This window comes from Athene cunicularia, assembly GCF_003259725.1.
Source record: "Athene cunicularia isolate RWA chromosome 1 unlocalized genomic scaffold, athCun1 chr1_part1, whole genome shotgun sequence".
Lineage (NCBI taxonomy): Eukaryota > Metazoa > Chordata > Aves > Strigiformes > Strigidae > Athene > Athene cunicularia.
The window spans coordinates 76,969,493-76,996,503 of NW_020799091.1; positions in this window are offsets into that span (position 1 = coordinate 76,969,493).

Genomic DNA, 27,011 nt, shown 5'->3' on the forward strand with positions numbered 1-27,011 from the left:
CATTGACAGAGGTTCCTAGAATAAATGGAACCTGGAAAGAATTATTAATGACCCTTCACATTTTTCATATACATCTTGGCCTATCTAGTCCATAATAATTAGTTCCTATTATATTGTCAAAAGAAAGTCATAATGAAAATAGCAGCTTCATTTTAACTTACCTTAAAGCTGCCAGACAAGTACTAATTACTGAGACATACATCGCTCTTTTTCTTTTTTTTACAAGAGAGAGTAATGTAAAGGCTAAATGAATTAGACATGATTTGTGTAAGTCATAATAGAACCAGCTCTGGATTGGCATATTTCATGCCAGTTATGAAAGATAGAAAGCCTGGCAATATCCACAAGAAAGATCAAAATTTCTTTCCTAATTTTCCTTTGGCAAAAAATATGGGGTAGATGGGCTTTGATCAACAGGAAAGTAAAGAAGTATAATACAAAGGAAAGCTGAGTTGACGGTAATTATCAGGAACATCAAGGCAAACCAGGTCCAAAATAGAATTATTAAGTGTTGGGTAAAACATCTCTGTTATCAAACATTTAGGGTTGAATCGATTTTTCTGCCTTGGTTCTGTCTAATGACTTGCCCACTGGAGGTGTCTATCTTCCATTACAGTCAGTAAAGAAAACCTAGGTAAGCAGAAGAAAAAGGCTGCAATTAGGTGAGATGAATCTCACTTTAGTATTCAAGAATCTAAGTATTCTCTACCAGCCTTTCTCCTGTGACCAGTACCAGACTGCATCATTAAAATATAATTCCTACAACTATGATGAACAAATTAATTTCATTTATACATAGTAGATAATAAATATCTCTATTTACAATAAAGGGTAATATTTCTGCTACCTGTTAATGCTATAGATGGAGTGCTATGCTGTTGTAGTAGGCACCATACAGATAAGCAAATGTTAGTGCTTACTACTGAGAAAGACACTTGCATAAAGAAGTGTTTGGATGTATTTTACCATTTCCTGCCATGTGATATGAATAAATGAAGTTAAATGACAGTACACTTTTCCAAACAGTATTGTAAAAATAATCTGTACTTGTTTGAATTATACTGTAAAGCACTTCGGTTCTCTTGAGCTGACTCCTTTCAATTATTTATTACTAGAGAGAAATAAATGGGATAATGCTTTTATGCTTTTGCAGCTTACATATAGCCATATCTGTGTTGTTAATAGGCACGCCTATATACCACATAAGATTTACCAGTTTCCAGCACAGTTCAGGATTTCCTATTAAAATGTATTTTTGCTAAAGGCAATCATATGCGATGCTGGTGGCAGAGTTCCAGAGAACAGTAACTTTGCAAAGCATTTAAGAACATGTCAACGGAAATAGCTAAAAGTGTTTAACTTAAACATTTAAGTTACAGCTTACTTAAGTAAGTGCCTAAATACTTTATTGGACTGCAGCAGCTATGATGCAAAAAAACACAAGCTCCCTGTTCCCTCAAGAATTGAACTCATTATGTGAACAATTTCTGTCAAGAAGCAGTCTCCTGTGAGCCAGCAAGATCTTCTGGCTCTTTAATGGTATGCCACTTCCACCACACCGTGGCTGAAGGTCATGCCCTATGGATCTGTTTATGCAGACTGTGAACCCATATCAAAAGCTGGGCTCACCTCCATCCCATAGATGCCCTAATGTCTCTTCTTCTGACCCCTAAGTTTGCCTTCACTGCAGGACAGCCAGAATCCTTCAGAAGGTCAGTGCCCAAGGCCCTAACCCTACTCACTCCAAAGGTGGGTTCAAGGCTTCTCTATATGCAGCAGGTCCTTCAAACAAAAACTTCACTAGCCCACAGCGTTCCTAGCATTAATCCTTGTTGTGCTCTCTTTCATCCCTTCAAAAATTCAATTTCTGCCACCTTTGCTTGAAACCATAGATTTTCAAGAAGGAAAGGAGTGGGTTTCTTGAAGGGCTTGCCTGTGGAACAAGCTTCATAGTACAGTCAAGCTTTGACAGAGTCACTAGCACAGGTGATTGTCATGGTTGACCTTAAATGTGACTCTATGTGACGATATGTCCTCACATACTTTTATAATGTTTTTATAATATAAGTCATTGGCAGATACTCCATCTCCCTTAGCAATGTAATTATACTGTTGCAAATGTGGTGCATTTACAGAGTGGCAAATGCATTTATCTTCTCTTATCCACTTACCTGACTTGCTAAAGGTTTTTAATAATGCCCAAAGTAGTGGGAGCTGAATAATTCATGTCCAAATTAGATATGCATTAATGGTCCCAGTGTAGTTAACTGGAAAAGTAGGATCTGGCTTAATGCATGCTTAGAGCAATAAAACACTTTGAAGGCTACTGTGACTGTAACTGCTAGGCTGAATAAAGCTGAGTCACTAAAAAGAGATGATTTAATCTTTCCTGTTTACCTTCTCTAATGTACACTGCTTGTGGAACCACTGCCATAAAGGAACACTTTAGTTTACATGGCAAAATAAATAGATTTTTGCTATGATTGTTTACAAAATACAATAATTTAATCATGCTTTTTTTCAGTGAAGCTGATTTTGTATATTCTCCACAATAGATTACTTAACGATTTTAAAAATTTGATAAATTAACTATACATTAAAATTCATAGGACTGTCTGCACAGCCCAACTAAATTTTTAAGCATTATCTCAAACTTTTAACAGAGTGGCATTTCTGATGAAATAAGTTAGCCATGTACAGATAAGGCTTTCTTTTGAATAAAAAACGAAGAATTTTTTATAAACAAGTTTAAGGCTACAGTTGCTACAGTCACCTTATCTGGAAGTAGCAGTCCTATGTAAGTACAAAACTGGGTATCTTGTTTACTAAAAGAGAATGTTAAATCTTCATGTTCTTAGAGCCCATACTATGACTGCTTTATGTACAGTATTTCCTGAGTATTCTAAACCTGTGAGCATCTCTGTAGCAGTCCAAGTCAGAGGCAAGGGAAGCAGAACGGTCAAGAGGAGGCTGTGCGGGGCGCAGGGCGACGGGAACAGGAGGTGGCACTCTTTCCTTTGTGCTGACTCTGCAGAGCAGAGACCTCTGTCGTGATGCATGAAAGTAAATCTATCCTGGCAAATTCAAGAAATTAGTACTTCAGTTTCTTTGTTAAATTCTATCCATATATTTACAAGTTATAAAACTGTAAAAGAAATATACAGACAATTTTACAATGTTGCTTAATCTTGTAATCTAACATAATTCATTTTAATCACAAAACCCTCTTTTTTTTTTTTTTATTTAGCACTGTTGATTTGAAAATAATTTGAAATTATATTTCAGTGTATATATATAGCCTTATATTATGGCTATAAATTCTTGTATAGCAACAAACCTCTCTCTGACTTTTGGTTGTGGCTTTACCATGTCTGTGGTGAATGAACCTCTTGCTTACCACGTTTCTCTGTAACACTTCTGTATCCAAATAATAGATTAATTTATCCATTCTTTACCATTTCTATCGCTAAGTTTGTGAGCAACTGAAAGGCTATAAATATGGTAGAGCAGAATGTATAGATGACATAGCTGTGTGTTCCCTCTGGCATGTATGCAACAATTTTCATCTTCAGGCAGCCCTAATGTTCATCAGAGATCAGTATCTGAATGAAAGAACAGATGGCTTGTACGAGTGGTGCATCATCTAAGCAATGACACTAAGAAGTAAGCAGAATGCAGTCATCTTTGTTCCTGCCCTCCCTCTCTTGTCGGCTTGCTCTCTACTCAATAAACAAGATTCAAGATCCTGTTTGACTCATTACATTGATACATAGATACATCATTTCATTTATTTATGATTATAGAAGAACAGAAGCACAAATACAGAATCTTCTGGGTTCCTTAACTTCCAGCAAACAGGCAGGCCATTGCTGCAGGGCAGTAGCCTAGGTAAGAATATAAGGGGATAATAATAAAGAGGAAAGAGAAAAAAGATACAGTAACATCCTCTTTTCATTTTTGTGTTAGAAACATTATTCTCTATACAGTTAGTGATGCTATAATATTTCAATCTGAAATAGCTGTATGTTGTAGAGAATATAGTTAAAATTTTAATATGTAAAACACTAAAGTGAATGTGCATGTAAATTTTACCACATTAACAGGACAGGTATAGAATAACAGAATAAAATAGTTTGTCAGGAACCTCTGAGGATCATCTGCTACAACCCTCTTCTCAAAGCAGGGCCAGCTTACATCAGGTTGCTCAAATTCTTGCACATTTGGGTTTTGATTAGCTGCAAGAATGGAAATTTTACCTCTTCCCATGGCAATTAATTCCAATATTTGGCCACCATCATGTCCTACTTTGCTACAAGGGCATAGGGCTGACTCATGTACAGCTTTGTGTACCAGGTCTTCTTTGGAAAAAAGTTGATTCCATGCCAGCCCGGGGCAGGTCTTGCCTTTTCCTGTGCTGAACTTCATGTGGCACATCTTAACTCATTCCTCCAGCCTGGTAAGGTCCCCCCTAACGGCAGTCCTGCCTCCTGGTGTATGAACCACCACCTCTAATTTGGCATTGTCCTCAAAGCTTCTGAGGGTGCACTCTGTCCCATTGTCCAGATCATGACTTTCTGATTTGGGGGATCCTCCAAAAAATGCACTAAAAAGTAATTAAGAAAGGTAAATGGAGGAGTATAGGAACTAAGAGTTCTGCGTGTCCAGAAAGTCTGATGTTTGTCAGAGAAGGATTGTGCTCAAATGGCAGAGAGGTGGCTGGCAGTCAACAAGAGCAGGAATTCAGATTACTGATCCTAGGGTTCAAGAGACAAACAAGTGGTGAAGCATTGTTTCATTGGAATTAAATAGGCAATGGTTGGAGAAGTGTTTACAATACAACTGGAAGGTAGAAACTTCAGAGGAGAGCTGTACAAAACAGAGAAGAGGCAAGCAGATTCATCTGTATGTTTTTATCAGAGGAAATCAGTTCATATCAAACCACTCTTCCTTTGATTTCTGGAGATATTTTTGTTCAGTTAATGAATTTAAGATTATTGTTACAGTCTTAATTCCTATATAAAGCACTGGAGTGCATCTGGATGACACAATTACATAAGGGTTAAAAAAAAAAAAAAAAAAGTTAAAAAAAAAATTCACTAAAGTCCCAAATTGTTCACATTTTAGTACTATGACTGAGTATCCTGTGACAAAGAAATTAGAACATTCCTCTGGAAAGGAATAACCCACTGCACTGATAAATGCTGAATACGTGTTCTGTTTCTATTTAAAATATAGCCAGGCTTTTCAATGAGGTGGAATTTCAGTTCACTCACAGTAAATGTGAAGCAATACTCTGCTTGTTTATTTGTTGTAGAGTATTACCAGTGGATTTTCTTCCATTACAGTATGTGCTTAAATCTGTTGTTCCTTCACTGGCCAAAACTTCCACTGTAATTATAGATATTGTGCTTCACTTAAATTTAAATGATTTCTAATTTTCAGTTTTCCTTTAAGAGACATGAAGTTTGAAATATCGAAGAACACTGTCCCATTCCCAGCCTTTGATCTGACACATAGGAAAATGATGGGCAAGGAAATGAAAGCAGTGGGTTTAGCCATGTTAACAATGAGCAAAATTTGTATAAAGTTCCCTTTAAATAGGGAAGAATTACTCAATTCAGCTGATGGTTATAAGTGGAAATACACACAGACTAACAGTAAGAAGGAAAGGCAGGTTGTCTGTGAAGTCCCCAAGTTTGGACTTTGAGAATATACTTTTGGGATTTTTTTTTTTTTTTCCAGTATCTGAATCTGACTCTTAATCAATTATTTAAATCAGAAATAATGTGCAGGCAAACTTATGAGTGCATAAAGGGATGTAAAACCACTGACAAAAGTGGTTCTATTAAATAGTAATAAACTGTTTCCTAAAACACTGCTTCTTAATACATCTAGACAAAATTCACTCTTTCTGACCAGTGGGAACTCAAACCCCTAAAAAAAGATCTTTTTTGGTCTCATTCAACACTTTATACTGAAACTGTTAGGGATCAAGTGAAGCAGCTGACTTCGATTTTCATTTTAAGTTTTGATTGATTTGTGTTTAAAATAAAAACAGATATCGTGCAAATAAGACGTGAATGGTTTTCTCTCAAATCTGTTGCCATTCACCAATCTGAGAACCAAATTTGACCCTTAATTCACCTTACCATAAAATGGACAAGACTGTCCTACAAGACTTTCTTGTATTAAACTAACCTCTGTCCTAGATATCATCTTAATCCATATTACCTTCCTCAGTTAATTAAATCAGAAGAAAACTGCTTTAATATTTTTAAACATCAAGTGTACATTCATCCCATCAAATAAAAAAAAATAAAAAATAATAACAAGCAAACAAAATTTATCTGCAAACCTTTTCAAATAGAATTTCTTCAATCAATATAATATATTGAAATGTGACATATATAATGTATTGATTGAAACTGTTTCTGAAATAGTCCCAAACCCCAGACTTTAATCTTTGCAATTCTCTCATGTAAAAGATGAAACAAATTTTTGTCTCAAACTGAACTGAGCTACTCCTTCACTGGCAAAGATTAAGTTTGTGAGTTACAAGATGCTATTCAGATTGCTAGGCTATGGTGAGATCTTGCTTTCTTATATTAAGGAATTAGGACATCCTGCTCTAATTGACCCTACTGTGAGCAGAGGTGGGGCTAGAGGTCTCTTTCAAACTCTTGTGGTTCTGTGATCTGATTCATTAATGTTAGTTACATTTTGTTACTGTTCCAGGTGTCTCCTTTGTATGTGTGTTGAGGATTACTACCCTACTTAATATCTTCTGTTGAATGGCATGCTTATCTTCTCCTCAGATTCTTCAGTTTATAGCCTCACATATTAATGTAAATGATTGTGATACATCCTGCAGCTGCTACAGATGTCTTCCAGCAATGATCAGAGGTCTTTTTCATTCAGCTGTAAATATAAAATCGTGAGATTACTGTTGGCCAAACATCTGTTTAATGCTCCAAAACAGATAAAAGTCTCTTCAAGTTCACCTTACTAGTGTCTCATCTCTTCCCTTCCCATGTTCAGTATGTGTCCTATAAGAGTTCCTGAGCAACCAGTGGCATACTTCAATGTCATAATTTATCTTTGGTTATAGAATCTTTATTTTGGCACTCTCTGCACAGTTGAGTAGATTTTCTGCTAAAAGACATTAAGAATTATCCTCCTTTGTAGCACAACAGTCACTCCTCAACAGCACTGCCTTTAGAAAAACTATAATGTTTTTGCATGGACTACAGGCCTTATTTTGTATTAAAATCCAGGTACTAATTGATACACTCAGACAAAATCAGTTTTGGTAAGTCAAATATGTCTCAATAACACCATTGAAATGAATAATTAAAAAAATGACACATAAAAATTTAAAGACTGTAGTGGGTTTATTGTTCATGAGTCAAAGTCTGTCAAAGGATATTTATAAAATTGACACAGCCACATAAAGCTCTCTGATTTAACAGCATTGACTTACTTTCCTCCCTTCGTATTTATTACATCTTCAACTTGTTCTTATTATATTTTAAAGTATTATCTTCAAGTGTGAAATAAATGAGGCACTCTACTGCACCAGACATGCATGTTAACTGACACAGGCCACAAAAAAGTGACTTAGTCATTAACAGCTAAAATTATGTTAAGCATCTGAGTATGATATCATTTCCTCTGGTTTTATTTGTAATAGGTCTGGATTTTTAAAAGCACTTATTTAAACCATATCTTTATTTTTTTGACCGCACATTTAGTTTATGGACACAAACATACTTTTGCTAAAAAAAAAAATATATATATATGGAAAGTGCAATATTAAATGGAAAAAACTCCAACTACTTTTCTAATCCAGAACTGATACTTCTAGCTTTGCACTTTGGAGTTCCCTACTTATGAAGCTATACATAGAGAAATGATAGCTGAACATCACAAAATGGAAAGAAAGAATTATTACAAAATCTCATGATGTTTAATTGTACATAAGACCATAGGTGGTTATTTATAAAACAGCATAAATAATGGAATATTCAAATGTCTTTAAAAATTTTCTTTTAGTGCACACTTGACTATTGGATTCAAAATAAATAAAAATTCATATCAAAGTGAGGGAAAAGCTGTATCTGAGCAAAGGACATAATTTTTTAAAATGGCAAAACAGTTTGTTGGCATTAACTTCTTTGAGATCAGAGAAGAAAATTAGTTCTTCAGTATTTTTAACGACTTTGATTCTTATAATCTTTGGGCAGTGAGACTTTTAGCTTTAACTGTCTAGTAACTCTAATTGTGAAATATAAAATAGTATTACTAAAGAAAAAAGGAAAGTGTAGAATAACATTACTATTGTGAAACTCACACCCTTTGACAGATGAAATCTTGAGAGAAAAATTAATATTTACTTTAAAGATATTTTCATCAATTTATAGTCTATCTCTTCAGCAATAACCCAGATTATTTTTTTTTCTGGTTAAAAGCATTTGCATTATCATCAAACCTGAGTAATACTGAAAAATTAATTGTGTGCTTTTATTTTCTGCAGGTCTTACTGGATCTAGTACTTGGCTCTGACTGAGTACTCAGTAATAATGAGAAGAGACTTTTATTCTAAAAAAGAAGACTGCACTGTGCAATAGTTCCCATATAGAGGAAAGGGGAGGGCAGGGAAGGGGAAGAACAACCATCACAGAAGAACATCTCTAAGGACATGAACAATGTGATCCAGATACCAAACAACATGAAGAATGGTCATGCTGGGTCAAGAACTAATTCAGATTTCTTCCTTTTGGCAAAGGCCTATACGTAAAACAAGGAAGATTCAGCATGATGAGGTTACGTGGAGGAACATATTCTTTAGGAGAATAAGCACTCTTGAGGTATACAGAGTATTTTGTTTAAATAAAATTACATTTTCTCTTTTTCTCTAAGGAGGGTTCTTTCCAACTTCAAATTTTGGAAAAGCATTCAGGAGATACTTGTCTTATATATACCCAGGTAATCAGAGAGCAACTCTGGCAGCAGTCAAGCAGCAATCAGTAAAATACTTTTTGCTGCCTTTTGTGACCCACTGCTATATTCAGCATGGTTCCATGATTGATTGTCTCAGAAAGATGCAATGACTCCTGTCTCAACTTGCTTTAGCTTAGTTACCTTATACAACTGAAAAAAAAAAAAAAAAAAAAAAAAAAAAAAAGAAGACATTTTTACTTTTATTCTTTGAATAACTCTGTTCTGAACTCTGTTCCCTGCCACCAGATCACGGGGCTAAAATAAATAGCTAGTTTTCAGTGATCAGCAGAACTCTATTCTTATATAGATTTTATCTCAGAGTGCTTCCAGAAACTGAAGAACATAGTTAATCTTCAGTGTAGGAACACTGCCTTACCAATGATATTGCGAATCCCATGGGTATTTTTATTCTGGAAATACTACATTTTGATTAAATGAAAACATTTTGATTTAATAAAGGTTTTCTTAAAGAATTGTCTCCATTTGCACAATAATTTTATTTATTGGTCCAATAATGAAGACCTTGTCAGAGTGACCTCAAATAACCTGAAAAGAGCTCATTAATAACATTATCTATTTAAACTAACTTTGAATGAATAAGGAAGCATAAATTCAGGCACATGCTATATCTAGAGGAGAAAAAAAACACCTTGAAACTAGATCTTCAGTAACAAAGGTAAGTGATTTTATCACACATTGAGATAGCATCCTCTCCTTCATTATGAATTCCAATGTTTTAAAATGTTGCCCTATTTCCCAAACTACAGTTTGCAGCATTTTTTATACTGTTTGTTGGAGAAGGCCAAAGACCTTCTTCTGCAGTGAACAGGACAAGTTGTAATTAGCTGAGATGATGAATATGGCTAGACTTGTGCCAGCAAAGAGTAGCTAGCTACCTTGTAACTCAAACTGTTCTTTATAATTAGTTCACCTCATTACTTGAGTTTAAGGAAAGAAAACAAATGCACATTATAGTACAGGCACATTAACTTCAATACAATTAGTATAATTGCAGTGTAGTTATAATGCAGTTACAATTTGTTGAAAATAATTATTGCTAATGTATCTGAATTATGAAGTGTATATAGAAGTTTGACTTGATAGTTTAATTTTCTGTATAATGCTAGAGAAATAGCTTGTTCATTGCTTCAGCTGTCACAAAACTTGGTTTTGTTTCTCTGAAGCCACTGGACAAAAATCCATGGTATTCCAGATACAATAAGAATGTCCAGTCAACTGCATGATCAGAACATCTATTTATATGAAACCAGTGTTTTTGTTATGAGAAAGATATTTAGACTGACTTTCCCTTCAACTGCACATGTCTTCAGACTTAGTGAGTCTAGGTTATGTTGACTCCTTAACACAGCCTCAGGTGATTCCTGACATGATCAGCAAAGGGATAAGGATGTGCCAGTGCTGAGCATCACTTTCCTCTTAAGGTGCTCAATCCCAGGGGCCAAAGTTGCATCTGCTGACAACGGCAGAACAAGAGAGCACCAAAGGAGTCTGATCCAACTGTTCGTTGGCAAAGACACTCTGATGGGAAAGAGAAAGCAGTGAAGTCTTCTGAGACTTCTCTAGATTGTTTCCCATGACCTTTTAGTGCAAAATGCTTAAACAGTTGTGGCAGTGGGGACCAGAACTTTGTGGACTGCACACACCTACAGTGCCTCTTGTTAGAGAGTGGTCTGCCTTTTCTTGGAGACAGCAACTACTGGAGCACTCTCTTGAAAGGTTAACTACCAAAGGGAGGACTACAGAATAACCTGCATAAACAAATGGCCTTCCTAAATTTCCGTGAGAAAGGTGCTGGAATTCATCTTGAAATTGATGGATTTCTATCCTTTTCTAAAGCCTCTGAGCTCAATGGTATGTTGTGAATAAGAGAATTGCAAGAATGCAGGAGAAGCTGTAGTCTGTCAGTTCTACTTATTTCTCTGTACATGGAATTAAGTTACTAATTGGGGTAGGGAGCAGTAAGAGAAGTCACATGCTCTTTCGCCCTGAAGATCTTGAAATTAAAAATACTTGAAAAGCCATTCTTAACATAGAACTGAGAACTAATTGGCTGTGACCGTGCACAAGGAAGTGTTCATTATTTTCATCTTGTGAAATATCCTTATCCTTAGTATTTCAAGATTCTTGCTAGTACTTTTATGGAAAAACAATTAAAAGTGAATAGATTATACTGAAGTGAATTTTTTAATATAAAATAATCAATCCCCTGCCAGAACTTAATGATTTTTAAGACATGAGAATGTCTACCACTTGAAAAAAACAATTTTTCAGCTGTAACAATTATATAATAAAATAGCCTATGGTGTAGCTACATGAGTGATGTTCACAGGCACCACACACACAGCCTAAGCGACTATAGTCAAATGGGTAGCTATTTGTGCGAGACCTGAATTCATTATGCTGAGGAAAAGTAGCTGGTCTAGTAGCAGCCTTTCTCTGACAGTTATTCCCAGCTGTACACTGTCAGTGGATCTCTTATACCTATTCAGATGTTCTTTGACTAGCAAAACCATGTAAGTAAAAGCCCACAGGTCTTTAATGAGACTCTACCACTCCACTCCATAGGACAGCAACTGCTGTTTGTGACGAGTGCTTTGTGCATAGCCACTTCAACTGATGTGGTCCTCTTTGGAGTCCCCAGATCTTCCCAGGGACTCGGGTGGATCCAGCCTGGAGCAAGGCACTTCCAGCATTCTGAGCTGAGGTGGGCACCATCTGCCTTACTGGTTTCAGTGAGGCAGTAGCAAGCCTTTGCTGCTCAAACAGGAAAGACCCCAAGGAAAGGGCATTATCCCGTTGATCAATGGGAAGCATGAATCGAAATATGGGCTTTGTCAGACTGCGTAAAGCATATTCTTCTACATGATGAAGGAAACTCGGTATATGGAAAAATATTATTATTTAATGAACTCCCGTTGTCATTCTCATTTGAAGTTGCTAATGAGGCTGAAGTCAATATCCTTCATCTGTTCAGTAAAGTGAATTCTTCATCTTGACAGTCTAAGATTGCCAGTGGGTAGATGCAGAGTTGTGAGAAGAACTAAATGGTGTTTACTGTGGTGACTGATTATCTCCTGAAGAATCATGTGTTTTTCTCCAACAGTAGAGGATATAATTTAATTAGACTGTTATTTTAAATGTTCTGATTTTTTTAATGCATTAACTTATGGCCTGTGGCTGATAGAAAAGAAATTAACACTGACTCCTTTGAGTATGGAGTGAATTGCAGTTTGCAAGGGGAGAAAATTAATTATAAATGCCTGCTATTTAAGTTATCCAGATTCAGATGATAAATGAAGCAATTATTACATGTCAAGTATATAAACAGTAATTCGTCAACATTTCAGCTTATTAATTCTAACATTTGCCATTCCATGCAACGTATTTATCACATTTTATTGCTTGTTGATGAAAAATCTAGCATAGTTCTCTCAATTATCTTTACACAGCTGCATAATGAAGCAACAAAGTAGGGATGTATATCATAGTCCTGAACGCCATGAAAGGGTTCTTGTTTGTCTTGACTTCAACACAGAATAAAGCAATGAGACCTCAACCTGGCCCAGCTACAGGCATCCATTCTCATTCCAACTGTCCAGCCTTGCTTTCAAAGTGTTGTGCCGCTGTGCTCTTAACTGCATTTCAGAACCTGTTTTTGCCAAGTACTGCATGCCCAACCCCTCCTGACTCATCCTGCCTGGACTCTCTTTCCTGCTCTTTCTAATCACATTCTGTGGCTTTCCTCATGCCCTCTCAGTACCTGGAATGATCTAAGAGCTGAACACTGGGAACCACCCATCATTTTCAGATTTCTCTCTGAAATCCTGGTGTTCCAGTGTGCTCCCCACAAACTCCATTTTGGCATGTGCAATTCATTTCCTTTCACCCTCTCATTCTTGGATGTAGTTGTCTAATCCAGGGTACTCTAAACTTTACCTTATGCACTGAGAAGTGAAGCTCAAGGTCCCCCTTTACTAAGACAGACAGGTGTGTTTGTTAAAGATCTATTTATAGAGCTGTTGTAAAATCTTCCTGTTCTGCACTACTGCTTCAGTTTTGAGGCTCTTCCAATACAGGGTGTCAAAATGTGGGAGCATGGCCATGCAATTGGACAGATCACAGATCAGATAGTCAGGATTTCACAACAGCTTTATGCTGCTAATGTGATTAGTTGCTTTATATCCCTGGGTGAAATCCTGGCCCAAGTAACATCAATGGATAACAGCCATGAGTTTTAACCCCTGACATTTTACTATTTCTTAACAAAGTTAGCCAAAACAGGTTTTTGATAAATCAAGTGTAAGAAAATAAAAGCTAATATGAAGCTCTTGAGGTTGTCATGTTTTGGGGTAAGAGGAGGGTTGTAAATGAAAGTTAAGTAGCTGCATGAAGCTCAATGATCCTTCAGGGATTACAGTACATCAGTTACCAAAACTACCTGTACATTGACTTAAATTAAAGCTAGAAATTAAAACTTAGAATAAAAAAAAATCTGTTTATCCATGCTCAGCAGAATGAAAAAAATATTTTACAGACTACATGTTTATTTACACGTTGTACATGTTTCAGAAGAAAGCCATCATTCAGCTGATTCATCTCCTTATCAGCTTGCGATCCGCTATGACACACTGTACACAACTGTTCCCTAACCAGATATTTCCTAGTCTCTCGGTGCAGATGGTTATTGCTGCCTGAATGTATCATTTTGTGTTTATTACATAGCACTTTTTTTTCATTTTTACATTTGTCAAGGTTACTCTGAACATTAATTCTGTCTCCTGAGTTGCCAATAGTTCCTTCCATTTTTATGCTGTCTGTAAATTTAGAGTGTACACTGCCATCATCTATTTAATTGATAAAAATTTCATCAGTTCCAAGATAATCTGTTTTAATTCAGCTGATAATGTGAAGTAAAAAAAATAATATTTGAGGAAAAACACATGATTAGGGATAAACTTCTCAAGCACTTTAGTGGGGTTTCTTGGATGCTGACAATAACAAGATAAATATATGCTTAGAAAGGTGTGCTTCCACCTATTTTCCAGAAGAGGAAACCAGAATAATTTACTTGAAGAAAACTTTACAGTTCCTTTACAGTAGTTACCTTGGAATAAAAAAATCAGATAATTTTCATATGAATTCATGCTTTAGAATTATACAGAATCTGCAGAAAAAAAGAAGTAATAAACACATGCCACTTCTAGAATTTAAATATTTAGAAAAAGGAAGATTAAAACCACAAATTACAAACCAGTCATTTCAGAGAAGACATGTATGCTGGCAGCTACTCAAATGGATTAACTGAATGTGATTTATTCATTTTAGGCTTACCTGTAATTTTATGTCTTTGGTAATAAACTCTAAGTGTTCCAATCTTAAGGCTGCATCAGCCCCTAAGACCATTTAGCCACAAACACATGGTACATGTATATTATGTAATAAAGTAGAAACCTCCATAGAAACATACCTTTCTGATGAGCACCTGTGCACTAATAAACTCGATCTTACTCTCCTATCAACAAGACTGAGGCTGAGGCAGATTGTAGATGAACAGGATGATGAATGCAGCCAGTCCACATGTTGTGTCCTGGGGTCACACAGAACTCAGTTCTTTTGGGCTATCCACTACCAGATCCACATCTATAGCATCTCTCTCTGAGCTTATCAAGTCCAATCTTAAGACCAGCTGAAGTCCTGTCTCTCCTTGAAGTGGTTCCCTAATACCTTTTATATTTTTTGTCTCTTTTGACATATAACTCATTGTAAACTATGACACATCAGGTAACAGATATTGCTCTGATGCATTCAGGAGCTGAGCCACTTAATTTATTTGTAAGTAATATCTTTATATTTTATTATGAAACGGTTTGTTTAGAGGAGCTGGCACAATGTTATCAGCGTAAGAGAAGTTAGCACCAGAGTCTAATTAGGTCATATAAAAGTGACATTTGCGTCAGTTATCACAAGCATCAGTCTCAGTTGCCTTGATGTTAAGGGGGCATATAAATTTTTAATAGTTTAAAAAAAGGCTTCTAATTTACACATACAAGACATTAACAATATTATACTTGAACACAGATGGAACAAAACCCAAGCTGGTAGTGTTTGTTCAGAAAGCTGCACAGGACTATTAAAGCTGTAGCAGAGGATATTATAACACCTGACAGCTCTCACCACAAAATAAGTTATCAGCTCATGAATCTGACTTGTTCAGAAACTCAAACTTGAGTTCAAAATCTCAAGTTTGTAACAAACGTTACTTCTTCAGCGATGGTCTCTTCCCTCCTCTTGTTGTGGTTCAAAGAACTATTTGCAGATGTTCAAGGTGACTTTCCTGTGAGAGAGAGGAAAATTATTACATTTCTTTTAAGAAAATGGACTTTTCTCTACATACTAGGCTGTGCTGCCTGCATGCTGTCACAGTGTAAAATATAAGTAATAGACAGTACGTTTGCATATGAAGTGTCATCACCATATTCACCATGTGACTAGAAATAAGAAATAAAAGTATCTAATTTCTCTCTTGCACTCTTCTAAAAACATCACACACAGGTATTTCTGAGATGATCACATTATTCTGAAGAATCAGAACTTTTTTTAATTTCTTATCTTACATAAGCATACTTTCTTTCACTTTCTAATATTTTTTATGACAATTAAAACAGATGATTACTTTGTTCTGAAGAAAATCTGAAGCAGTGTCTTGGAGATGTACATGTCCTTACTTAACTTGCTTTAGCAATGTTTGAGGATGATTTAGATGTTCTCTGTTGACTTTCTTACGAAGAATGGCAGAAAAGAGGGTCATGTACTAAGGCAGTACCCTCCTTTAGTACCACCAGTGGGCAGCAAGAGACAAAATAAGGTCTAATGGGTATGTCTTTATAAAAAGAGAGACAACAATTTCACTGAAAAATGCTAACCAATTGGTCTGACTCAGCTTGTGGCTAAATCATATTTGGACAGCTGAAGACATTGGATTAATGGAGCCATTCCTAAATTTCCTCACTTTGAAGTGCAGCTTACACTGGACTCAATTTATACTACTGAACACACCAGCAATGCAAAGCTGCTATATGGCAGAGCAGGTATCTTTGTCCCACTCATCCAAGTGGCAAAATGAGCAGCAAAGTCCTAGAGCAGGGTTGATCTCTGACTTCTGCAGCCGGTTTCATGAGCCAGCAAGTGCCCAAGAGTAAATCTGCACTGCCAGGGCAGGTCCCTTGTAGGTGAAGAGAAGCAGCAAGGATGCTGCCAAAACAGTGGTGATGCAGAGCTAACACCAGCCCGTATGACAGCATCAGCACCCCACAGCACTATGCAAAAGTTTGTAAAACCAGTTCTACATTGTGACTAATTACTGTAGACACAGCACTACAGTAATGCAACTACATTGCTTTCTGAAGCCCAGTGAGGACCCTACTTGATGCTGTTTTGTTTGATTGTACATCAGTCCATTCAGAGGGATCGCTGTATGTTCTATTCAGCTGCAGGTTATAGACACCTCCTAGGACATGTGATAGGAATATTCTAATGAGTGCATTCTATTCAAAGAATCCTTGCAGTAAATAAACCAGGTTTTTTGTGTCGATACACTGACATTTAGACATAATTACATTGTACAGCTACTGTAAAGGGTCTCAGAGTACTCTCCAGGCAGCCTTAGTAGAACTGTTCATACATAACGATAATAAAAATTTAATAGTAAAAATCTAAGGCTGATATCTAAACTGTTATCATTTGGAACTGGATAGATAAAGGAAAGGAAAGATCTCAGGATCTGAAGGTTATTGAAGGGAGACCACTTCAGACATTTCTGAGCATAAATCAACTCAATAGCTAAATTAAGATGTACATGGTGTACAACTTCAGCTCTCTCAGAATGCAAAGCCTGCTTTTTTTTTTGTAGGCCTTCCAGCAAAAACAGACCCAAAATAAAAATACATAAATCCATTCCATCCTGGGCTTCCTTCAGGGGAGTAAGAGAAATAAACCATCCTAACAAGATGTATTTATGATGTCTGGAGCAGAGTCAGTACAATGAGCTTCTGACCAAAGTCTGACTCACCATTTGCTAAGCTACCCCCAGTGACAGCTAGCAGAGATGGCACATAACAAACCATTTACTTAATAATTGAACAACAGAAATGGTCTAGACATTTTTTAACAAAGTTATCTTTTGAAATATCTCAGTATGAGCTCAAAAATTTGACTCATAAAACGCCTTCATTTTGGCTAGGAGCACTTGCACTGTCACAAAGGAATGCAGCTGGTATCCTCTCTGTTTACCATTATCACCATAGAAATAAAGCAAGTAGTGCTACAGTTTCAAAAGTCACTAGACTCCAAGAATTTTCTTGCCAGGACAGAACAACATTATTTATTGTTGCGTTTGGTTGAAGGGTTTTTTGTTACTTTCTTTGGGGGGACAGGGCAAGGATAGCATTCTGCTGGATGTCAAAACAGTTTGATGATTTTTTTACAAACCTTAAAACAAAGTCATGATCTGCTTTCAGTGTTGATGAAATTAAAGATATTATGGAAAAGGTAAATATTCCATGCAAATACAGGTTGAGTGAATTTGACTTACGGAATTGCTTGCACATCACCAATTCATTACCATATTCATCACCATGAATATTAATTCTGTCTCTAGGTTAAAGAAGGAGCAGAAATGCTGTAAATTGGATTTATCAATATTAAATATAGAAGTAATTTAAATTCTAAACATGTTTTATTCTTGACAGTGTCTGATATAGCAGTCACATACCTATCTCTTTAAACAAAGGGAAAAATATGTGCTGCTTTTATTTTTATATGCTTTCTCCAAAATTCTTTACATTGTCTGCACCAAAATAAAATCCCCAAATGATTTTGCTGTTTCACTTAAGTTGACAGCAGAAAGCATAAGAATGCTTGGATTTACATTGAGCCATTACACAAGTAATATATCTGATATAAATTGTTTCCTTTAATTTGCAGGTGGTTGCCTAGCATTGGATTTGCTAAAACCTTGTCCTTCAGAGCATCTCTTTTTTATGCCTAGTTTTAAAAGTTCTTACTCTGTCATAATCTTTACAGTCAAAACATTCAAACTAATATTTTTGTTTAAGCACAGAAGCCAATTCTGAATAAGTTGTCTATCAACCTCTCATTTAGAGAGAATATCCATAGAGAGGAGGAGAGTAAACACAGAATGGAAGTTTGCAGACAGTCAAGATGAGAATAGATAGAATTGTTATCAGGCTTCCATGTTGTCGCGTTTATTCATTGTTTCTGGAAACGTGGAAGTGTGACTGCAATACTGAAGATAGAGGAGAAGGAATTTGCTTTCTGACATGGATCCAGGTGTGTCATATAGCTAAGAAATGAGTTGTCTGAAAAGTACATAGACTATTCTAAAGGAGCTTTGGTTTGCCATACACAGGGGGAAAACACCAAACCTCCTATTGCAACCTAGTCATTACACAAAGCTGAGTTATCTATAGGAGTTGCATATATAACAAAAGCTCTTTTTAAGGGATGCAGTATCCTCATTAATGTGTAATTAACCAGACCTATGAAAGAAAGAACATCAAACTGTGCTATATCTTGTAATCAGTTCTTTGAAAAGTTGTTTTAAAATAAGGCAACACCTGCATTCCCACAGCTGTGGATACGAATCCATGGAGTTCATGTCCTCCTTATTTGTTGGGTTTTGTTTTTTAAGGGGTATGTCCAGTTTCTAATCTCCTCAGCACTTACTATTTTTGTGAAAACATGTAATAAAGTCCCGAAGCTGCTCTGAAATTCCTACTTCCCAAGAGTTAGTGATAGGTAAGGACCTTCCCAGAGCCCAACCTGCCTGGCCTGCACCCTCCAGGTAAAATCTTTCTGTGTTAGGCAGCCATCAGACTGTGCCAGTAGTGGCCAGGAGCTTGTGGGGAGGACTGGTAGGATGTGCCCAACCCTGTCAAGCTGTACCATATCACCCAGCTGCCTTGAAAGACCTGGTGGAGTATCCGTGTACTTCTCGGAGCAGAGGAACCAGTTAGCTACAGCAGTTCTGAGAGTCCCTGTTTTGTTTTTATTTTAGTTGGCTGGAGTGTGGAGTGGAGCGATGCCAAGTAGAGAGGCTCCAGCTCCCACCTTGCCAGTTGCCAGCCCAGGAGAGGCCTCACTGCAGTGGACAGTGGCAGAGCCCCTTGCATGCCAGCCCCACGGGACTTCTTTAAGCACTGGACATGGAGAAAAGTGAAGTTTCCCAGAAATGTGCAATGTGTACAGGGTTTTACAGCTGAATGCTAAATCTAAAACATGCAGCTGGGAAAGTAACAGGTGAGCTTGCAAGACCTTCTGCTATATCTTTGGAAGATTACAGGCCATTCAGTTTGAGTCAACATTGCCTGTTAAACCAGGACAGCTGTTCCTGCCTTCTCAGATCAGTCTAAATATTAGGGAGAATGCAAGCCCACCCATAAGGAAAAATTTTCAGGGATGTTTATCTCAGACACAAAACAGAGTTCAAGCATATTATAATACACATCAGGTCAAGAGAAAGAAGTTGTTATCCCCCTTTACTCAGCGCTTCTCAGGTCACACCTGGAATACTGTGGGCAGTTTATGTCTCTGCTGCACTAAAAAGATGTGGACAGGCTGGAGAGGGTCAGAGAAGAACCACAAAGACGATCAAGGGACTGGGACACCTGCCATGTGAGGAAAGGCTGAGAGAACTGGGCTTGTTCAGCCTTGAGAAAAGAAAGCTTAGGGGAGACCTTATCACCATGTTCCAGTGTTTAAGGGGGTAGCTCCAAAGAAAATGGAGACTCCCTTTTTACAAGGAGTCACATGGAAAAGATGAGGGGAGATGGGTACAAGTTACTCCTGGGGAGATACAAATTGGACACAGGGAAATTTTTCAGAGAACAATCAGCCACTGGAATAATCTCCCCAGGGAAGTGGCGAATCCCCCAACATGGGACACTTTTAAGATTCAGCTGGACAGGGTGCTGGGCCACCTCGTCTAGAGGCTGCTTTTTCCAAGAAAGGTTGGACAAGCTGATCCTTGAGGTCCCTTCTAACCTGGTATGCTATTATTCTATGATCTAGACAGTAGCATTTTAGCTGCCTCGAAAGAACTATATGTGAATATAACACATACAGTATTTTTAATGAGAAATTTTCACTGTGAAATAATGTTATTTAAACACCATGTCTCTCATATTTGGCTTTGCATTTTTTAACCCATTTTATGCAGCCAGAGTTCAAAATGGGCAGTTTTTCATATTTAAACCCTAAATAAAAATTCTGTTTCATAATGCCACAATGAGCACAATCACATGGGAAAATAGAGAACAGGTCATATTTCTGTCTTTGGTGCTGCATACAGTCTAATGAAGAGCTACAGAAATTAGAGCCATTGTTAAAGGCTGGCATAATCCTCTTCAGTTAGGGCTGTGTATGGCATTGATTTTGCTTCCGCACAAACTGAAGCTCAAACCATCCATTTTCCTCTGCATATTCTTCTCTTCCCACGCTAGATGGCACTGCGATGTACATTATTAGAGACAAAACCAGCTTTTGATATAATGTAAAAACAACACAAATTTCTCAAGAAAACCTAAAATGACAGTGGCAAAAATGCTTGCAAATGTTCTGGAGTTCTCAGAGATGTCTTGTAAAAAGCACGTCTCATTTCCGGTCCATGAATTTTGTATCCTCTCTACCTCATTGTAATTTTGAGATGACTGTGTTAGGGAGGAAGGGCTGCTTTCTCGAAACAATGCAGAATTTTATTTCCATAGCTGTCAGTTTTCTAAAAACTAAGAATGTGAACATGCTTGCAGGTATTCTGCAGGAAAACGATTACACAGTTTGAACTTCTGATATTTTTTTGCAGCTTCTTGAAAGAAGTAAAGTTTATATGTAGATTTTTTTTTTCCTCACTCCGCTCTAGCACATACTATTACGAGCTTTGAAACACTTGCATATATCAGAGATACTGTTTGAGTTCCTGTTATTATGACCCTAGTTAATCTGGCACAACTTACTGAACTGATTTTTTGAAATAGCTGCTCTCCCATACACTCCATAAAAAAAAAAAAAAAAAAAAGAGATTGCACAGCAGGGGATGTGAGCTGGTACACAACTTTTTCAATGTTATTGCAATGACAGCTTTGGTTTGGTAGTTGACATTTAAATGAAAGAAAAATATTTTCCAGCACAGCTAGTTCAAGAGCCAAGGCCATGACAAAGTTGTTTAACAGTACAGTTATTACAAAAAAGAATTGACTTTTAAAGACTTTTTAAAAGAAGCCTGAAGCAACATAGAGGCACAATGTCATATCAGATGGTAGCACCACTTTTTTAACTGGAAAACAAACCTATTCAAAGATGACAGCTCAACAATTGTTTTGCATTAACTAAATGCAATGATATCAGCATCTCCAGAATCTGCGAGACTGGTTTCCTTTATGTTGCTATGATACCGTATTATTATTTGATATGATATGCTTTATCACCCACCAACATAGGAATAATGGTCAAGAGTAAAAATGAATAATTCAAATCAAGAAAACGCTCTCTTTCTAAAAAGCACTGTTTATCACACAGTTTCCCTCTGAAAAGTGACCCTGTGAAACCGATATCTGTAGGTTTCATGTTTACTGTCTTTCAATAGCTCCAGTATCAAATATGGTTACTTCCCAAGCTGTCTGCTTTTTCTAACTAACTGCTATTTCTGCAAATTCATCTATGGTCCAGACCCATTTCCTGGCTCTCTGAAATAAGAGGACACAAAATACTAAAGATTATAGTCGCAAGGGGACTAGTATAGCCTATTGTCAAGCTGGTGAGGTTAAATAGGTTCACAGGAGGCAGCTAACTGAATTATTCTCATAGGAACAGGTAAAACACGTTAAGCTCTACTTGCTTATCAAAAGTAAAAATAGAGGTGGCTGACATCTTTCACCAACATTTTCAGAATCAAGCTCAACATGTTTTGTTTGGTGTATCTGTGGCTGAGTGACCTTCCATCACTGGAGGTCAGGGGGTGTACAAAACTCAGTAAGGAGGCCGGGGGTCCTGAGTACACCAAACTCAGAGGAGAGGCAGGGCAGCCTCATCAGCTATAGCCATGCTCTTTCATGAAGCCAGGGCCACAGCAGCCCTGGTTTTAACCCACAGACACTTGGGAAACATTCAGTTGTTTAATGACATTTATCTACATCTAAAGAAATTCAGCTGCATGGCTGTAGGGCCTGGGGCACATGTGATCAGTGAAATAACATATGCTGCTGATTCAAAATGGAGCTTCCAACAAATATGTAGTTCACAGGAAATTTTGAGCAGTTTCACTTGATTGGATGATTTAGAGATAAATCAAATTTTGAAATGTAATTTGTTATAAATCAGAAATCCTTCTTCTCTGCAATGAAGAAATCTTTTGACATTAACACAAGAAAACATGAATTAATATGCCAGCAAATCATCAGGGTTAGAAAGGTTCACATTTAAAATTACTTGACCCAGTAAAAATGAACTCAAGTTCACTCTAAGACAAAAGCACAGATATATCTAAAGGATAGAAGAAAAAAAGTTATAACTTTCTGCTCTGCATTTAAATAGTCTTTCTTATTCCATACTTTGTATCCTCATCTTCTCCCACTCTGATAATTGCCCCTTTAACCATTTATCACCTCGGGAATAGTCAGTCTATAGGCACATGGTACTGTGTGAAATAAATACATTGGCATAGTCCCCTTGCAATATCACACGGGGTATGATGGCACAAAACACCAATAAGGATTTTTAGCAAAACAGCAACTGATATTCCTTTATATTCCTCACGCTGTATTCCCTATGGCAAATATGCAAGAAATGAATGGCTATTTTGTTAAACAAGCCATTCATACTATATTCTTATTTGTTAGAGTGTCCAGTGCAAAAACTTAAATGTATATATACCATAATATTTAGATATTAATGTTATAAATTACATATTTTTATGTACTTAATTCACCTATGGGGATGCTCTGAATGCTAATCCAAATTAAAGATGACATTGTTTTATTACACGCAAATTAATGTCTTACCTGACTCATCAGAGCCTTATCATTTGTTAGAAACAGTCAGACCAAAAGACCACAAATAACTATGTGGTTGCCTTCTCCTAAAAAGAGGGAGTCTGTCGCTGTGACACCATGCAGTATCATGAAGGGATAAATGAATTTGCTATAAATGAACTAGTATGGCTACCAAAATCCATACAGTCCCTGATGGAAACATCAGTTCAGGCTGATCAGTTGTATCTGATTTGTATGAGCATACAAAGTATGCCCATAGGTGATTTTAAGAAAAATTCAGTCTTGCAGTGTAAGCTATCTTTACCCAGAGACTACCTTTACCCAGAACACAGACTACTCACTTCAACATCTACATTTTCACTACTGTGTGGAAGGGCAATAAGGATTGATGCAGCATGTATGATATGTGCTGATTTAGAAAACAGTAGGAACTCTATCAATGTAAATTGTCTTTCACAAACAGTACAGGTATTCCTTTCCTTGAGAACAAGGGATTTAACACTGCATCCGCTGTGTATTTTAAAAAATACCTGAGGTGTGTAAAATGTCCTGGATCCAGAGTATCAAAGACATATAGCTAAGAGGGCCACTGAAACAGTTGCATGGATTTGTTGCCATTGAGTTGTTGGCCATTCTCAAGAATTCAAGGAATCTGCTTAGGCGTATGATTCACTTGTTGCCAATCTTGACATTACTTTGCATTTCATTTAAATGCCTGTAAAACCCCAGCTACCACTGCAAGTGTGCATTTCTACAGGTTCCATCAGGCCTTCACATAATTGTTTGTCTAAGGTAGACCCGAATATGGTGGGGCTGCACCTGAGGCATGTTTGGTGTGATTTGGTGTATGAGCAAATGAAGTTGAGGATGACTGCTTGTATCTAAAGAGTCACTCACCACAGTAACATGATGTAACTAGTGCATGAACTAGTTTTACTTTCAAATCCGTAATCTGCACTAGTGAAATTTGAATTCACAGCTTTCAAAATATGCTCAGATACACTCTATCAACACTGGCTGACATTCCCAGTGACAAGTATGACAAGCAGCGAGCATGTCTTGATAGACAAATTTGAACTTAGTATTTTAACTGCAAAACCCAGGAACAAGAGTTCATATAAGTAGCCATGCATGTGTGTTACTAGTACCCTGTTCCTTGGACTAAAAATTAGTAAAACAATTAATAAACTCTCATCTAATTTGCTGATCTCTAATTTATGAAGGAGCAGTTAGATTTTAATGGCTAGCCAGCAGATCCTAATAGCTAGAACAGAGCAACGCTTCATAATATTTATATAATTATCATGACAATATTTGTAATTTTATTTTGTATGATGGTATTTCATACCTTCAGAATTTCTTAATAAAAATTGCAACTGTTTCAAAACAAGGCTAGATATAGCATAGCTGTATTACACATAAATACAGACTTTAGCTGCAGCTATATATGGGGAGAACACTAGTGCTGTACTAAGACAGAGCTAAGAGAATGAAGACCAGAAGGAAAACATACTTTTAACACCTACAGACCATGAAGTGTGAGTGTTGTGTGCATACAAGCATAATTTATGTGCACAGAGCATTTGCAGTTTTGTGACAGTAATACAAGCCTTTAGCTAATGTAACAGAAATAAACTCAATGCCGCATTCAGCATCCTGACCTACTGCCTCATGGATGAGTCCCAGACAGTAAAGTTGATGGCAACCTATGTATTAACTGAGTCAACAAGAATTTCATAGCAGAACACCTTCCTGTTCATTAAACTCTAAAATAATTCAATTATACAGTGCAACTCCAAAATTATTTTTGCCTTCTTGATTGATATTGAAACATTAATACTTACCTCTTAGCCATTTCCACCAAGCTGAATTTGTATTATAATGTTGGACAGAAACCTGCACTTCCCTGGCTTCCAGCCTTGAGTGCTGGATTTAAAAAAGAAAAAGATTGGTGTAGAATATTTCCTGCATGTCTGTGTGTCTGTTTATATATTTACCTAATGCTTCTTATGTTTTTATTGCTATTAAACAGTTGGCAAGTGGTTGACTACGTACCAGCATAACTCTTGAGAACTACCACTTCTCAAAATAACTTTCGTTTGCCCACCATCAATTCTACATGCCACTGGCTATTCACCAAATATTAGTATTTGTAGTACCATCAATAGACATCCTCAGACAGCAGTAATCAGTGCTCTCATAGCTATTGTGACACCTCTGCCAAGCTCCTGTTACCTTGAGAGATGAATTCAGCACTGACTGCTGCTTTACAGGATACAGGCTTGCAAATGTGAGAAGAGAGTAAATGTCCTTGCCTCCCCACAACCCTCCTTTTTACTTTTTCTTCCAATCATTTTATGGGTCATTTCTATGGCATAAAGAGCTTTAGTACCTTTTGTGTTATGTACGCCCTGGTCTTGAATTTGCCAGTGGATATCTCACACTCTTGCTTACCACAATTATGACTGCTATATGCCTGCTTTTCCCCAAAGGTCTTCCCAGTTTTTTGTTCTTGGTTTGGTTCCTTCTGAAAACCAGCAGACTGAAGCAAAATCTTTTGATGCACCCTGAGAAAGATAAATGCGGGCAACATTAGTTCATAAGCTGTTGCTCAGAAGAATTTGAGACTCATTAAATTTGGTTTATTGCTATTTATTATCATACTACCTTGAGACCAGACAGTGCTGGGTCTTCTTTATGCTGCATCCCAAGCACCCCCAAAGAGAGCATCCTGCCCCAAAATGTTGCCAACTATATTGAGATGAGCTGTGGGAAAGTTATATGGCACACAAGGGAAATGACCAGTGGAAAGATGGCAAATATCATGCACATTCTGCAGTTTTACTTTGAGGTGTATTTAACTAGAAGGAAAGAGAAGGGCAAAAGTAGGACGAATGCCTGAAGACTTTGTGAAGTGAGGGGTGGGGGATAAAACTAATTTAGAACATGCAGTTGGCAATTTCTTTTTTAAAAAAACAAGAAAGCTTGGACTGCAACAACAAGAAAAGACTTTATCTTTGCTCTGGCTTATAATACTTCCTAAGGTACTGCAGCTGCTTCAGCTAATGTAATTTCCCCCATCATCACCACCATAAGATCTAAGTGGCTGACCACAAGTCAAGCACCATTTGTTCTCCACCTCCCAACTGTGGACCTGCAGGTTGAGGGGAAGCACAGTGGAAAGCATCCATGTATAGGCCTCTTTTTATCCCCTACTTTCCCTCCTCTCCTTAAGGCTACTACCATTTTTTCTGCAGCTGCTTTATGCCCTTTCTTATCCACTTCACTTGCTTCTTTAAATCTCTGTTTTCCAAGGCTCTTCCAGTTTAGTACTGACCTATCTTGGAGCCCAGATTTACTTCAGGACCCTTCAAGATTCATTTGTTGATCTTATGATCTGAATAAGAAAAAAAAATTCCCTTCAGCCAGAGGTAGACGGAGTTGTCAGATTCTCTCCAGTTTATAAACGGTATTGCTCATCCTGCTGGACAACATCCATGAGTTAAAGGTTAACCTATGGATAAGGCTTAGGTGTAGCAGCGTTATCAGTTTGTAAGTACCTATCTGGTGCATCTGTGTTATTGCTCACTTAATGTTCTGCCCTTCTGGGGGGCTTCTGGGAGTATCAGGTACCGGCATCACTGGAACCACACTACCATTTAAACCATGTCACTGGCTTCTAGATGTTCAGTATAATTTTGGATTGTCAGTTCTTCCACTCATTTCAGGGAGTGTGCACGATTTAAGCCTTGCGGGATCTAAGAGCACGTTGCCGTTGCCCCTCCCCGACCCGCACCGGTCGGGTTGAAAGTTAGACACAGACCCCGGCTAAAATAAGATGAAATTTAATACAACAGAGTGATAGAACAATCTGAACAACAACAGTATCAATGGTAACAACAATGAACAGCAATAACAGTGAACAAA